The 16,157-nt window shown below is 36.5% G+C and overlaps 1 protein-coding gene across 4 annotated transcripts in view; it reads right to left on the bottom strand.

The window, feature by feature from the left end:
* Positions 1 to 16,157, bottom strand: part of KMT2E (lysine methyltransferase 2E (inactive)) — a 99,442-nt gene that overhangs the window by 75,422 nt on the left and 7,863 nt on the right. Inside the window, exon 2 of one of the 4 annotated variants that reach the window (XM_058728731.1) lies at positions 15,341 to 15,533. The exons of the other annotated variants lie outside the window; for them this stretch is intronic. The gene's annotated coding sequence lies outside the window, so the exon portion shown is untranslated. The remainder of the gene's footprint in view (positions 1 to 15,340; positions 15,534 to 16,157) is intronic. 4 annotated transcript variants of the gene reach the window in all.

Genomic DNA, 16,157 nt, shown 5'->3' with positions numbered 1-16,157 from the left:
GGAGAAACTGAGAAAATACAGTATTAAAAACAGATTTGGCAAAGCAAAGGCAACAATCCCAAAACGAAAACACATAAAACCCTAAAGAGGGAAAAACAAGATAAAAGGCTAGGAAAAGCAATTACAAAATAGTCTATCAGTTTAAGACTGAGGCTGCTTTTAAGACCATGTTAAAAAGTTCAGAAAGCAAAAAATACCACTGAGAAGATGAATACCATACCCAAAAAAGCAGAAGGATGGAAACAGGAGGAAAATTTGTTTCTAATATTACAAATAAAAGTGTATTCTAAAATAATATTTTTTAAAAACGTATGTGTGTTTTTGTTTTTTGAGAGAGTGAGGGAGCAAGCCCATGTGAATACGGGAGGGGCAGAGAAAGAGGGAGAGAATCCCAAGCAGGCTCTGAACTCTCAGTGCCACCCAGGTGCTCCTGACATGATCTCTCTGAAGAAAGGGTCATTTATTATCTTTCTGTCTTTCGTAACTACCTTACACAGAGTTCAAAAATTTTAAAATTAAATCAACACGTTTATGTTTTAGATACGTATCACTAATAAGCAGGTGAATTTTGAGCTATATTACTAGCGGAAATAAAGCAACTTCAAAGAAACTGTGAGGGACTACATACCTAACATTTCTTTATAAATTAGAAATTAAACTGCCCTGGGGCGCCTGGGTGGCTCAGTTGGTTAAGCGGCCGACTTCGGCTCAGGTCATGATCTCGCGGTCCCTGAGTTCGAGCCCCGTGTCGGGCTTTGTGCTGACAGCTCAGAACCTGGAGCCTGTTTCAGATTCTGTGTCTCCCTCTCTCTCTGGCCCTCTCCCGTTCATGCTCTGTCTCTCTCTGTCTCAAAAATAAATAAACGTTAAAAAAATTTTTAAAATATATTAAAAAAAAAAAGAAGAAATTAAACTGCCCTCATTATGCACTTAAGATTTCCTTTCTCTACAGCAGTTGACTAAGGTATAATTTAAAAAATACTGGTTGATCAAGATCTACTACCAACTTACTACCTATGAAACTTAGGACAAGTCATTTCACTGCTCTGTGGACTTCAACTATAAACAGGAAGGTTAGGTTTTTGATATTACAGTTTACACCTTATAATCACGAGTATATTAACCAAGTACTCCTGATAATCGGAAGAACAGAATAAATATCAGATTCCAAAAAACAACAAAAAATAACTCTGACAACAGAATGATTTTTTTCCAATTGGGTTAATATTAGTATCAGACAGTGCTCTACAAGCGCTTACCTGATACTCAAGCCTCCCCAAACAGAAGTTATAACAGTGATAACAAATACTGAGTGCTTACAATGCTTAATCCTCACAATGAACCTATGGTGTAGGTACCCTTATTATCCCCATTTTACAGAGAAGATAGATTAAACTTGTCCAAAGTTCCATAGCTAATAAATCACAGACTCAATAATTGAACCCTAGGGGCACCTAGGTGGCTCAATTAAGCGTCCGACTCTACAGTTCAGGTCACGATTCAGGGTCATGGAATTGAGCTCTGGATCTGGCTCTGTGCTGACACTGTGGAGACTGCCTGGGATTCTCTCTCTTCCTCTCTGCCCTTCCTCTGCTCAAGTGCTCGCACTCTCTCTCAAAATAAACAAACATTTTGGGGGAAAAAAAACAATTTGAATCCTAACAGTCTGATTCCAGCATTTACCCATTAGTTTGTGTGAAATTAAAATTTGCTAGATAATTGGTAAAGTAATCTACAATTTACAGTTAAGAGGGAAATACTGACAACTGCCTTGCTCAAAAAGAGAAGAAATTAGATAAATACATAAATGTCTCATTTATCTGGACGCCATTTATTCTAGCACACTTAAAGAATAATGAAACCCACTTTGCTCCTCCCCCAAACCTGATCTACTTAATTCACATCCATTCCACAAAAATGCATTAGAACACTACAGAAGTAGAGAAGAATGGGCTCAAAGTCTAAAATTTGGGTTTAAAATACTTCAGGGATGATGCAAAGCACATAATCAAAGAATATTCAAACTCTATTATTTTCAGTACATGATTCACCAGTACACTTCACTAATACACTGAAGTTAAAGGAACCATGCTCCAAATCTGAGATTACTAATTTGTATAAGGATATTCAATTCCATATACAAAACAATTTGTTAAGCACAGACCACGTATTTAATCAGTTAAATTTTAACTTGAGTCTCTCTTTAATGACCATTTGGTTCCTAAAAACAAAGAATTACACCAACCTACATTATAATACTTTTATAGCAAATAAAATCTCTATTTAGAAAAATCTGTATTCTTGTAGTCAGAGTCAGTTCATGGAAATGCTTGAAAAATGGAAACCTATATTTCGAGAAGTGTATTTTCTGGTTCTGTAAGAGTTTCATGGAGTTTCACTGGATCCTGTTGAGTACAACAATTCCAACCAACTGTTACAACTAAATTCAGTATCAAAGTAACAGTGCTTCAGATTTCACATTCTGCCACTTAACTAATAATGGTTACTTATTCTCTTGAAGCCTTAGCTCCTCATCTGTAAAAAAGAATAATCACAGAACATGTTTTCCTGAATTGTTTCAAGGAATTGTGTGTGGCACTCAGTGTTAGCTATGGTGACCAGATAAAAAGTCCCTAAAAGATCAGTACTGGAGAACAGCTCTCAACTATATACTTGTACAATTCAAGTAATTTAAGAATTTTTGATGGGGGAGAGCTTGGGTGGCTCAGTTGGTTAAACATGTCCAACGCTTGATCTTGGCTCAGGTCATGATCTCACAGGTTGGTGAGACTGAACCCCCACATTGGGTTCTGTGCTGACAGTGCAGAGCCTGCTTGGGATTCTCTCCCTCTCTCTCTGCCCCTCCCCTGCTCATGCTCTCCCTCTTTTTCTCTCTCTCAAAAATAAATAAACTTTAATAATAAAAAAAAAAAAAAAAAAAAAAGAATTTCTGGGGCGCCTGGGTGGCTCAGTCGGTTAGGTGTCCGACTTCAGCTCAGGTCATGATTTCGCAGTCCATGGGTTCAAGCCCCGCGTTGGGCTCTGTGCTGACAGCTCAGAGCCTGGAGCCTGTTTCAGATTCTGTGTCTCCCTTTCTCTGACCCTCCCTTGTTCATGCTCTGTGTCTCAAAAATAAATAAATGTTAAAAAAATTTTTTTTAAAAAGAATTTCTGATCTGGGTGCCTGCCTGGCTCAGTCAGTGAAACATGAGACTCTTAATCTCACACTTTGAGCTCCAGATTGGAGGAAGAGTTTACTAGAAAAAAAATAAAAAATAAAACACTTTTGTCATGCACTGTAGGTGCTCAATAAATACAATCTGAATGAAAAAAAAAATAGAATCTATGATCTTTTCCAAAATCCATTCTTGCCAAGAAAGGTGAGAGGATACTTCTGTATTGGACTTCAATTTCAGAGAATCTGATAGAAGTAGTTTCACTTAAAAAAAAAACAAAAAAACAACAAACCTCTTTATTATAAACTCCAAACACAGTTTCAATTATTTTCTTAAACTAAAAATCTGTGTGCACAGTAATGGTGAAAATCAATAGGTAAGCTGGACCTGAAATTCTTTTTACAGAATTTTTGTCACAACAGAAATTGGCTCTGAATAAAAGACTTTAACAAATCAATGGCAATCCTTGTGATATTATCCAATGAGCACCACCTCATCCCTTCAGGGTCAAGATTAAGGTACCTTCCCAAATCTGCCAGTATTTTTTGGAACTTCATACTGGCTTACAACTCAGTTTACATTATCTTTTAGCTCACCAGTAATGTGACATTGGAATCAAAGTATTAAAGTGTCAAGAATAACCTTTTTAAAAAAATACACGAAGACAGAGTGAACCCCAATGTAAACTATACACTTTGGATGATAATGATATTTCTTTTCTGTTTTTTTAATAAGTTCATTTATTTATTTTGAGAGAGAGAGAGAGAGAGAGAGCGAGCGAGCGAGCATGAATCAGGGAGAGGTAGAGAGAGAATCCCAAGCAGGCTCTGCACTGCCAGTGCAGAGCCCAATGCAGGGGTTCGAACCGTTGAATCATAAGATCATGACCTGAGCGGAAGAGTCAGATGTTTAACAGAGTCACTCAGGTGCCCGGATAATGATGTTTCAATGCTGGTTCATTGAATGTTATAAATGTACCATAATAATGAGGAACACTGATGATGATGAAGGTTGTGCTTGTGTGGCGAGGAGGCATGTGGGAAATCTATACATTCCTTTCATCTTTGAAGTGAACCTGAAATTTCTCTAAAAGATGAAGTCCATTAAATTTAAAAATACATGTATGAATATAGTGAATTGTCTGGCATTATATAATGGGATAACTTTCCTTCTACCAGGGTTTTGGGAAAACTTTTAAGCATCAATTCTGCAACCAACAGAAGTATTGGTACATTCAATCTCCTTTACCATGCCAAAGCATCCACAAGTTAAAAGAATTAATTTCAATACTATCAGTTTTTTAATGCCCCACGCATTTTTGAATAGTAGTTGTAATTCCCTGAAGTGTTAGAGACCAAACTACAGTATAAAATCTAGTAAAATGTGGCTTTTTTAAACTTTCCTTATTTTGAGAGAGAGAGAAAAAGTGTGAGTGGAGTAGGGGCAGAGAGACAGAGACAGAGACAGAGACAGAGAGAGAGAGAGAATCCCAAGCAGGCTCTACACTGTCAGCGCAGAGCCCAATGTGGGGCTCGAACCCATGAACCCCAAGATCATGACGTCAGCTGAAGTCAAACATTTAACTAACCAAGCCACGGGTGCTCCAAGTGTGGTGTTTTAAAATAGCAATTCAGGGGGTGCCTCGATGGCTCAATTGGTGAAGCGTCCAACTCTTGATTTCAGCTCAGGTCATGATTTCAACGGTTTGTGGGATTGAGCTTGCTTGAGATTCTCTCTCTCTGCCCCTCCCCTGGCTCTCTCTCTCTCTCAAAATAAATAAAAAGTTAAAAAAAAAAAAAAAAGGTATGTGGTTTGCAAATTAAAAAAATAAATAAAATAGCAATTCAGTGACTGATAATAGAGTTGACAGGGTAGACTAGAGTCTCTGGGCATAAACACACAACTTCTGTTTCCTATACATACAAACCTATTCTTAGAATGAGGTTAGTCTTTATTCACATCTGAGAATAGAATAAAAGCAACTTCCTTCTAAAATAGTTACCTATTTCCACTTTCTATTTGCCATATGGCCCACAACTACGTACCTTAGAATATACTGCTCAATATACAAGCACAGAAGACAAAGAATCTTCAAACCTAATAATCACATCTTCCTAAATTCCTCAAAAGCTTACTTTTAAGTACAAAAGCAGTAATATCACATGTGTGAATGTAAAATATCACATGTGTGAAGCATAATACCTGTAAAGCGTAATACCACATACTTCATGGATTCTAAAACTTCCTTCTGTTAAAAAAAAAAATTGCTATCTACATTAGTAATTTTTAAACTGTGCTCCCAGTAGTCCTCAATGTAGTTGAGGAGTGAGATTTTAGGAGAAAACAGAATCAGGGAAGTTCACAAAAGACAATGAAAGACAACATGTTCTACAAATTTAAAAGTTAAACTCAGAAGCTGCCTGTTTTGTTTGTTTGTTTGTTTGTTTGTGTTTAAGTTTTACTTTTGAGAGAGCAAGAGCAACCAGGGTAGGGACACAGAGAAAGAAAGAGAGAGGATCCAAAGCAGGCTCCGGGCTGACAGCAGACAGCCTGATGCAGGCCTCAAACCCACAAAGCATGAGATCATGACCTGAGCCAAACTCGGACACTTAACTGACTGAGTCACCCAGGTGTCCCTGAAGTGGCATGTTCTATGTGGTAGCTACCAAATGGGAAAATGACATTAAATGGAACACTACTTAGCAATATAAAGGAATTATTTTATTCAAATGTTTACATATTTTGAAAGGAACTATTTTTTTTTATTAAAATGTTTACTTATTTTGAGAGAGATAGAGAGAGAGAGCACAAGCAGGGGAGGGTCAGAGAGAGAAGGAGAAAGAGAATCCCAAGCAAGCTCCATACTTATCATGGAGCCCAACGTAGGGCTCAATCTCATGACACTGAGATCATGATGTGAGCCGAAAGCAAGAGTCAGATGCTTAACCGACTGAACCACCCAGGCACCCCTAAAGAACTACTGATAGATGCAACAACTCCAATGAATATTAAGGACATTATGTTGAGTGAAATAAAAATCCAATTCCAAAAAGATCACATACTGTATAATTACATTTATGTAAGAGTCTTGAATGACATATTATAGAAATAGAGAACAGATCAGTGTGTTTGTAAGGTCCAGGGAACCTTGTGGAGATGGAAATGCTCTATATCTTAACTCTGGTAGTAGATACAGGAACCTTACAAATGTAATAAAAATACAGAAAACTAAACACACACAGGAGTAGAATTAGGGAAAGCTGGACAAAATGGATAGATTGTATCAATGTCAATATTCTGGTTTTGACACTGTACTACAGTTTTACAAGATGTTACAATTAAGGGAAACTGGATAAAGGAAAAAGAATTTCTCTGTATTATTTCTTAGAAATGCATGTAAATCTTACTTCAAAACTGAAAATTTAATTTGAAAAAATGACACTAAAATTGTGGCCTTCAAACCTGTTTTTTTGAGTATTGACAGAAATTTTCTTATGAATGAAATCTTTTATTTATTTTTTTTAGAGCAAGTGAAAGGGTGAGCACACGCATGGGAGGGGGGGCAAAGGGAGGAAGAGAAAGAGGTGTGGTGGGGAGAGAGAGACAGACAGACAGACAGACAGACAGAGAATCCTAAGCAGGCTCCATGCTCAGCACGGAACCTGAAGCAGGGCTTGATCCCACGACCCCGGGATCATGACCTGAGCTGAAATCAAGAGTCTGACACTCAACCCACTGAGTCACCCTGGTGCCCCACAAATGAACTCTTAAACCATAATCTAAGCATGTATTTTGATTCCAAGATGAAAATTAGCTTTAATCTACTATGCTTTCTCCGATTGCTGATATCAACTTGAAGTACTGTGTTAAGGAGGCCACAGCCAAATACAACAGGAGAAGGCCTCAAGTAATCAGTAACGTCTGCTAAAAGATATAGTAGGCATTTGTACCTCATATTTGTTATGTCTATAGTTAAAGAGGGTGGCACGGAAATGGCCCTGCCTGAACATCCTCCCACCCACCACATGACAAGCCTAAGGCTTCCTGGAGAATAGTTCAAAAATCACTGGCTAAAAGAAAATACTTACAGACTCATCATGTGACATGAAAAACTTACTTGATTGGTACACTCTATCTGCCTAAAGCAGAAAAGGAAAAATATGCTCCCAAAAAGTAGTGTTAGAGTCTGTTATAATTAAAAAATCAAACAAAAACAACAAAAAACCCTGCATTTATCTTTTAGTCAACCCGTACAGACTATTGGGCTGGTTCATTCTTGCTTTTTCAGCCTTGAAATAAGTATGCCATTAGGTAAGGGCATAATTTTTGACTGAAACAATCAAAGTTGGCAATAATTTTATTCTCTCATTCTTCATTCTGGTCTCAAGTAAAACAACGTCCCCTCCAGAATTAAATATTCTATCACTATTTTGAATCATTTATTTCAGACTAGAGAACGTGAGTCCTCTCTTCTTCCCCTATCTAAAAACAATGTGCAGCAAAGCTAATTAATAGGATTCAAACAAATCTTTCTGTCTCTACTGTCTACATTATCTCAGACTTGGGCTGTCAGAATAATTTTCTAAGTGGTCTCTCTCCCTATTCTAACTTGACCTTTAAACCAATCGTTCTCAAACATAAACTCACCAACTGCTACTTTTCATATACCTGGGGGCTAGTAGTTGAAAATTATGGATTCCTAGGCCTTACCCCCAGAGATTCTGATTTAATAGGTCTAAGATGTGGCCTAGATGTCTTATTTTTTTAAAAAGGCATTTGCTCCAGCCCTTTATTCTAGAACTGCTTAAACTCTGAACAGATTATACTTCAAAGCCCACAAGTCTCCTAGTCTTGCCCTCTTCAAAAAAAGAATAGTAGCTCACAGTAACTCCAATTAAATTCCTAATCTTGACATTATCAGGTTACCTTGCTCCACACTAATATTCCAATATATAAATCCTCTGATTATGCCAGTCTTTTTCTATTGCTGGCGTTATCTTTGCTCATTCCCCTTCAAAATTTCTGAAGTAATTTTCCTTTACATATAACCATTCCACCCAACAAAAATCTGATTAAACCTTCAGGGATCATTTAAGTATTAATGCTTCCTTGAAGCATTCTCAACTTCACAACTTAGACTTCTGTGATACAAAACTAGCTTTGAGGTCTCTAGCAGATCAACCTCCTGAGGACTGTTTTCTCAATAAACAAAAATTTAACTAGCTGAACTCAAAAAACTATTTGAGCCATAAAATTTGTCCCATGCTAATCTCTTCCCTTGTTAACCTCCCAAAGAACGCATTACTTGCTTTTTAAAAAAATTTTTTTTCAATGTTTATTTGTGAGAGACAGAGAGAGACAGAGTGTGAGTAGGGAAGGGGCAGAGAGAGAGGGAGACACAGAATTCAAAGCAGGCTCCAGGCTCTGAGCTGTCAGCATAGAGCCCGACGCAGGGCTCGAACCCACAAACCGTGAGATCATGACCTGGTCCGAAGTTGGATGCCCAACCAACTGAACCACCCAGGTGCCCCTGTATTACTTAACTTTTTTAAAGTACTGGTTTACATTTCGACCTATTATTTTGAAATAGCTATTAGACATTTAGTTTCCAAAACTGGATCATCTACTTCACCCCATACCAAGAAATGAGATATTTATATTTTAGCTCTCAAAGCCTAGAATGTGGTGACAACACCACCTAAATTATTCCTGATTATATCAAATTTTCCTCACCCTAACACATTTAATCCCCTTCTCCCCTTTTAGATGAACAGGAACACATCTTAAAACAAAACAAAAAATGTGCCACAGAAGAACATTATTGATTTTCTTCTGAAACTTTATTTTTAATAATTGCTACTTTCTGTTATTATTTTTAAAATGTGGCTGTCCCTCAAGGCTCAACCCTCCCCATTATTCATCTCCATCAATCTCAGATTTTACCGTTCATTCCTGTTTGATTTCCTATTCCCAGCCACCTATAGGATGTGTATCCATTTAAATATCTGCCATCATTGCAAAAATTAAAATTTTCAAACTGAATCTTTTCCACACGCTTTCCATTCCATTTCTTGTCAGTACCCCATTCTCCCAGTTCCCTATTTAATCCTTCTTTTTTCTAGTCTCCTATTATATCTGCTCACCTTGCCTTTTGTGTCTCCTCAGTTTCAGATTCATTCTTCCTCAGTTTCCAAGGCCCCCACCATCATCTCCATCATCTGAATAATTTCCAATAATCAACAACCCTTCCAGCGTATCACCATCAAGTTCTGAATTTCTTGTCTCCAAACAATGGAAGAAATCTTGTGTATTTTTAAGCACTTATCCTCCATATTAGGACTATTCTGTCATTTTAAATGTAATAAACTCAAATTCATCCACTCAACATATTTATTGAGCATATACTATGTTCTGGATACTGCTCTATGTGCTAGGGAATGAGCAGTGAACAAAATTAAGTTGGCCTTAAGCACCCCCCCCTTTTTTAATGTTTATTTATTTTGAGGGAGAGAGACAGAGACAGAGTGTGAGCAGGGGAGGGACACAGAGAGAGGGAGGCAGGCTCCAGGCTCCAAGCTTTCAGCACAGAGCACAATGTGGGGCTCAAACTCATGAACTGTGAGATCATGACCTAAGCCAAAGTCAGACACTTAACCCACTGAGCCACCCAGGCATCCCTGCCCTTAAAGTCCTTTTATTGAGCTAGGGCAATTAATGTAATCAAAGGTATCTTAGAGTAGTTTTAAATAACTGCCTTTGATAACGATTTGTGTATCCTCACTACTGAGCCAAAAATTATTCCTTTATAAGGATCAATAGAATGGTATGATGATTTTTTTCAAATGATCTGAATTCAAATTCTTGATCAGTCCCTCTTTAGCTTATGTGACCGTCAGTCTCTCTAGGCCTCTCATGAAAAATGGGTAAAATTCTACCTTGCAGAGTTGGTATGTTCGTGCCTTCCCTCTTTAGAATTAAAAGCATGAAGTTCATACTACTCAATCCAATGATAATTTAATCAACCACAGTCATAAAACTGTTGACCACTAAGGCCACTAAAATAGTGAAAAAACAGCTCTACTATTGTAAATACCTGAAAAGATATCTTCTATTCCACATGTTTAAAATATTTACTATAAAAACCTTAAGTCTAAAACAAGAGCGCTTTAATTTCTAAGTATTAGCCTATAAATCTGCAAAAGACTAGCAAAATGAGTAAGAAAAAATACTTTCCATGTTTAAACCACTTATTTCTGCAGCATTTGCCAGAGTCCTTTTAATCCCAAGACTTACAGAATTCAACGATCAAGTTCTTCCTCTTCATACATTAATGTAAATAGAAAAATAAAAACAAAAAACTAGAAATGAAAGGACAAGTGCATAACAAGTAGAGAGGTGAAGCTTAGGGAAAAAGCATCTTACTCTCAAGAATAAAATACAGAATTAGTAGATCTAAGCCTCCATTAGGAAAATTACTCAGATATACAAACTTCATTAACTTATACGTCTTGTTCAAGATGATCTTTTAAAGTAGCTTGTCTTGAACAGACATATAATCACTGAAAAATTGTACAATAAAGGGAAAAATAAAATGTCAAGAATTATTACTAACCAGTACATTTGCTATGAGACAGGCTACATCCACGTTCCCTTTCCAAATTACTTTTAAAGACCTTTCCGTCTTTACAGATAGAAAACATTATGTATACACATAAGTAAAAAAAAAATAATAATTAACATGTACTGAGCTGATTGGCCACCCTTATAAAAGTCATTTGTATATAAAGAAATTGCTGTGTGAAGTTGGGGACTGAACTAGAAATACTTTTCTCCAAATCCTTAATGAGCCATTAAATTTAGGAGGCAAGAAGCATAAACTTTAAACTTCCTATAAGTGAACTTACAGGCTATACCAGCAGAATCTCTTTTTAAATCTCCACCATCACTCTAGATTAAATTTAAATGATAAATATTAGTTTCTCAGATATTCTTAAAGTAATTACACAATAAAAGAACTTGTGTCTTTTGGCACAATACTGTGTCCATAAGATCTGCCAGTTTTTACTTGGAATTCAAAAATCAAAAAGTTATTACATTAGTGTATAATTAATAAGTTATTACTAACATACAGCAACCACATTAACAATATACCAAACTACTGCAAGCTAAAATTTGAAAACCACACAAACTGATCCCAGAGTTATTAGCCAACACAATCAGTTACTTCCCTTAGGAAATATGTGCAAGATCAGCAAGCCAAAATCAGTAGCACCCTAATGCTTTCACGTAGAGGGCCTTCAACTATTTACTACTGAATGAATCTAGTTTACAATATTAACAGTTAGAAGAGTCCTAAAGAAGAGTAGAATTTAAATCTCACAAGATAATAAAGGTTATTGGATCTTGATACATCAATGAATCTGTTCAATTCCATGGACATGCGAAATTTGTCATTTCATCTAGGCAGAATCCTACAAACCCAAGTAGACAAAGCACAATCAGACTCTGAAACAGCATTTTAATTCTTTTTCTTTTGTATGTATGTGTGTGCGTGGTGTGTGTGTGTGTTGTCTAGCAGTGGGCTTCACTGAGAGTAACTGGAATTGAGGGGAGTATTAGTTTCCTAAGGATGCCGCAACACATGACCACAAACAATTCTAGAGGCCAGAGTCTGAAATCAAGATGTCAGCATGAAAGAGCATTTTTAGATTTCTAAGATACTAAATGGAAAAAAAAAAAATGCTCGAGAATACAGTAAGATTCATCTCCTTTTGGACTGAAAAAAAAAAAAATCTGGATTTATATATATAAAAAACAGTAACTCAAAATTGGTTAGTTCATCAAAGCCAATTAACCTGGAGAACCATTTAAAAGTTACATATACCTTATAAACACTGAACTTTTTAATTTAAAATATAATTCATCAATATTTTAATGTCAAGCCCAAATGTTCTTTTTGAACATGGCTCTGCTAATTGGAATTTTGGGTTCTCATTATTGTATAAACCCTATCTATAATGCATTGTCTATAATTTTTGGTTTTAGATTATTTCAAGGTAACAAATTACTTAGACACCTGTGGAACAATGAGAATGCAGATCTCCTTCTAGATTTGGATTTGTATTATTTTAGTTACCTTACCCATACCTAACAACTTTCTTTGACAATTAATGTATCTTTAACAAGTTTTCCAAAGTAATTAACTTAGTATGCGTCAATTCTCAGGGATGCCTGGGTGGCTCAGTCAGTTAAGGTTCAGACTCTTGATATCAGCTGAGGTCAAGATCTCACGGTTTGTGGAAGTGAGCCTCTGTCAGGCTTTGTGATAAAGGGAGCCTGCCTGGGATTCTCTCTCCTTTCTCTTTGCCCCTCTCTGATTACACATGCGGGCGCGCTCTCGCTCTCTCAAAATAAATAAACTTAAAAAAAAATACAACTCTCTTTTCACATTCATTTATCAATGGTTTAATTATACCTAATAATATAAACACAATACAAGTACAATAGGATTAGCCAATTTGGAAACAAACATATGACTTTTATGAGCACTGAACTCAACAAGTGGAGGCAGCACAAAGTTTACATCATTCAACATTCAACTGGCATTAATATTTTTTAAGTATTTTTTTTAATGTTTACTTATCTTTGGGAGAGACAAAGTGCAAGCAAGGGAGAGGGCCAGAGAGAGAGACACACACAGAATTGGAAGCAGGCTCCATGCTCTGAGCTATCAGCACAGAGCCCAATGCAGGGCTGGAACTCATGAACCACAAGACCTGAGCTGAAGTCGGACGTGTAACTGACTGAGCCACCCAGGCACCCCCAGCATTAATATTTTTTAAATGAAGGGCACTTGGCTGGCCCAGTGGGTTACACATCCAACTTTGACTCAGGTCACGATTTCACAGTTTGTGAGTTTGTGCCCCGCATCGGGCTCTGTACTGACAGCTCAGAGCCTGAAGCCTGCTTTGGATTCTGTAACTCTCTCTGCCTCTTTTTCTCTCAAAAATAAATAAATACATAAATAAAACATTAATTTTTAAAAAAATATATTTTAAATGAAGGTAAGAATCTTCTACTGTATCTATGTAAAACACTTTAGGAAAAATATATAAGCTATAAATAGTGATCACCTCAGCATATAAGAGACACTAGGGATGGTTCTGTTTTTTCAAGAAACAATTACAACACAAACAGCTGGAGAGCCTACTAAGAATTGTACACATATTAACACTGAATTCTCAAAACGACTGTATAAGATAAGCTCTACTGTTACCTCAATTTTGCAGATCAACAAACTAATGCACTAAAAGATAACTAACTTGCCCAGGTCACTAGGCAATACAACCTGGTTTGATTGTAGTTCTAGTATCTACTCTTAAGCCCTGTGCAATATTGCCTCTAAAGAAGTATTGTTTGAGCTCTTTTAATAAGCATATAACACTTACATGATCTTAAGAATTGGAGGGGATAAATAAGCATGTCCCAGTATGTCACTCCCCAAAGCAAATTTTTCAGCAACTTCCCCATAAAGGCCATAATCTTTTATCATGGCATTCAAGGCTCACCGTAACTTGATCACAATTTGTACTGCTACAATTCCAATCCAAGACTCTTATCAAATAACTCGTGGGTTCTGGAAACCAACAGATCATCTTGAATTAGGATGTACAGAAACACTAAACATATAGAGTCCATCACATGACATTGCACAAAGACAAGTATTCCCTCATTCAGAGAATCTAAAAATAGTGGCCTGGCTTCTCAAGAGGGCAGTCAGCATGGTTTCTTGGAAAAGTTTAAAGCATTAAGAATCATGACCTAAATTTCAATCCTTGATCAACCACTATCTAACTATATGACCTAGAGAAAATTATTTAACCTCCCTGGGATTTGGTCTAGTTGTAAAATAAAAGGAAAGAACTAGAACAGTATAAAAATTTCTGAGACTAGTAACTAAAATGCAAATTCATGGCTCCACTAGATGTAATTAAGTAGGTCTGGAATTGGGCCCAAGAATGTTTAATAAGCACTCTACATAAATAACACATGGGGTCCCTGGGCCACAATGAAAAATAGCTCACTAAAAGATCTCACCAATCAATTCTAACTCTGGTTTCTTAACTTCAGTCAATAGGGTACGCCTGGGTAGCTCAGTCAGTTAAGTGTCTGACTCTTGATTTTAGCTCAGGTCATTATTTCATGATTTGTGGGTTCAAGCCTGGCATTTAAGCCTGCTTGGGATTCTCTCTCCCTCTGTCAAAAATAAGTGAATAAACTCTAAGAAAAAAAAACATTTTAACTTTAATAGGGTGCTATTTTACATGTCCAGGATGGGGGTTGTGGCCTAAAAGAAAATCTCGTTTATCATAGGATTTGCTTTTGCACCTTTCACCCTGTACTTTTTTTAAGATAATGGGTAAGATTTGGTAGTTTTACAAACTGAACTTTCATTCTCTTAAGACACAGATAGATACAGTTGATTCAAATGAGTTTTAAATTAATTAAGCACCTGCAAAATACTAAGAATCAACTATATCATCTTATTAATCCTCCTTATTTGAAATATGATTACCTTAATTTTCTCCCAAGGAAATTTTTATGTTTTTATTTTATTCTTCAGAGAGACAGAGTGGGAGTGGGGTACGGACAGAGAGAGAGGGAGACACAGAATCTGAAGCAGGCTCCAGGCTCTGAGCTGTTGGCACAGAGCCTGACGTGGGGCTCAAACTCACAGACTGTGAGATCATGACCTGAGCCAAAGTTGGACACTTAACTGACGAAGTCACCCATGTGCCCTGAAATTTTAAGTTTTAAAAGATATAATCTCCACTCTACAAGTATTCACAAGTCTCAAATTTTCTTCTCCCATTCTCTCTGAAAATTTCCAATCAAATTAGTAATTTTAATTCACATCAGTAAAATATTCAAATTCATCCAAGTTCACTATGAATATCTTGCTATCACTATACAAAACTGATAAAAGTATCACTATAATGTAATTAAAGTTTGAATCAGTGTTTTTCCTGTTTCTTGTCCCTTTCTTGTCCTTCTGAACTTTTCCAGAATGAGTATTGTATTTATTCCAAAATCACGTACCACTTTGTCCTAAGAGTTATAGATGTTTGAGGCTCTGCTTTGTTAAAGTGTACCATCTCACTAACCTTTTTAAAGAGCAAACTTGGGGACGCCTGGGTGGCTCAGCCGGTTGAGTGTCCAACTTTGGCTCAAGTCATGATCTCAAGGTTCCTGAGTTAGAGCCGTGAATCAGGCTCTGCACTGTCAGCACAGAGCCGCTTGGGATCCTCTGTCCCTCTCTCTCTGGCCCTCCCCGGCTCACGCAGGTGTGCATTCTCTCTTTCAAAAATAAATATTTAAAAATAAATAAATAAAACATCAAACTTGCATGTATGTTAAAACAAAAAGAACTTATCTCAATTTCAGAAAAAAAATACTTTTCTTCAAAAGAATTACTTCAAGGATTTTTTTTTAATGGAGGAAGGGGAGTAACACCATAATTAAAATATGTATTTTCAGTCTTAGAAATCAAAGTGCTAGCATTAGTAGCAAATCATAAACCTAAACATAACTGTAATTCAAAGCTCATTTAGCAATAATTCTAAAAGCTAAATAAGGAATTGGAACGTCATAATTTTTTAAAAATAATTTAACAACCTAAGCACTTATTTTCTATATTCTGAATTTCAAATTAGATCAGCATTCAGAAAGCTATTTTAAACCCACATTTATGTAGAAAACTGTGCAAGAATAATATCTGATACTATCCAAATTATCTACACTTTCCTTCAATTTTTTTCATCTGTTTTTGATTACAAAAGCTATCCATATGTCTCAGAAAAATCAGAAGAGAAAAGAAAACTCCCACAATTCCAATTAGTCACAAATCACTGCTAAGAACTTCGGTGTATATACAGAGGCAAAGTAAAAACTTATTTAAGCAAGAATCACCTATAGACACTA

This window comes from Neofelis nebulosa, chromosome 4 (assembly GCF_028018385.1).
Source record: "Neofelis nebulosa isolate mNeoNeb1 chromosome 4, mNeoNeb1.pri, whole genome shotgun sequence".
NCBI classification, from domain to species: domain Eukaryota; kingdom Metazoa; phylum Chordata; class Mammalia; order Carnivora; family Felidae; genus Neofelis; species Neofelis nebulosa.
The sequence above is the reverse complement of the archived record's forward strand: the minus strand, read 5'-3'. Positions and strand labels throughout refer to the sequence as shown.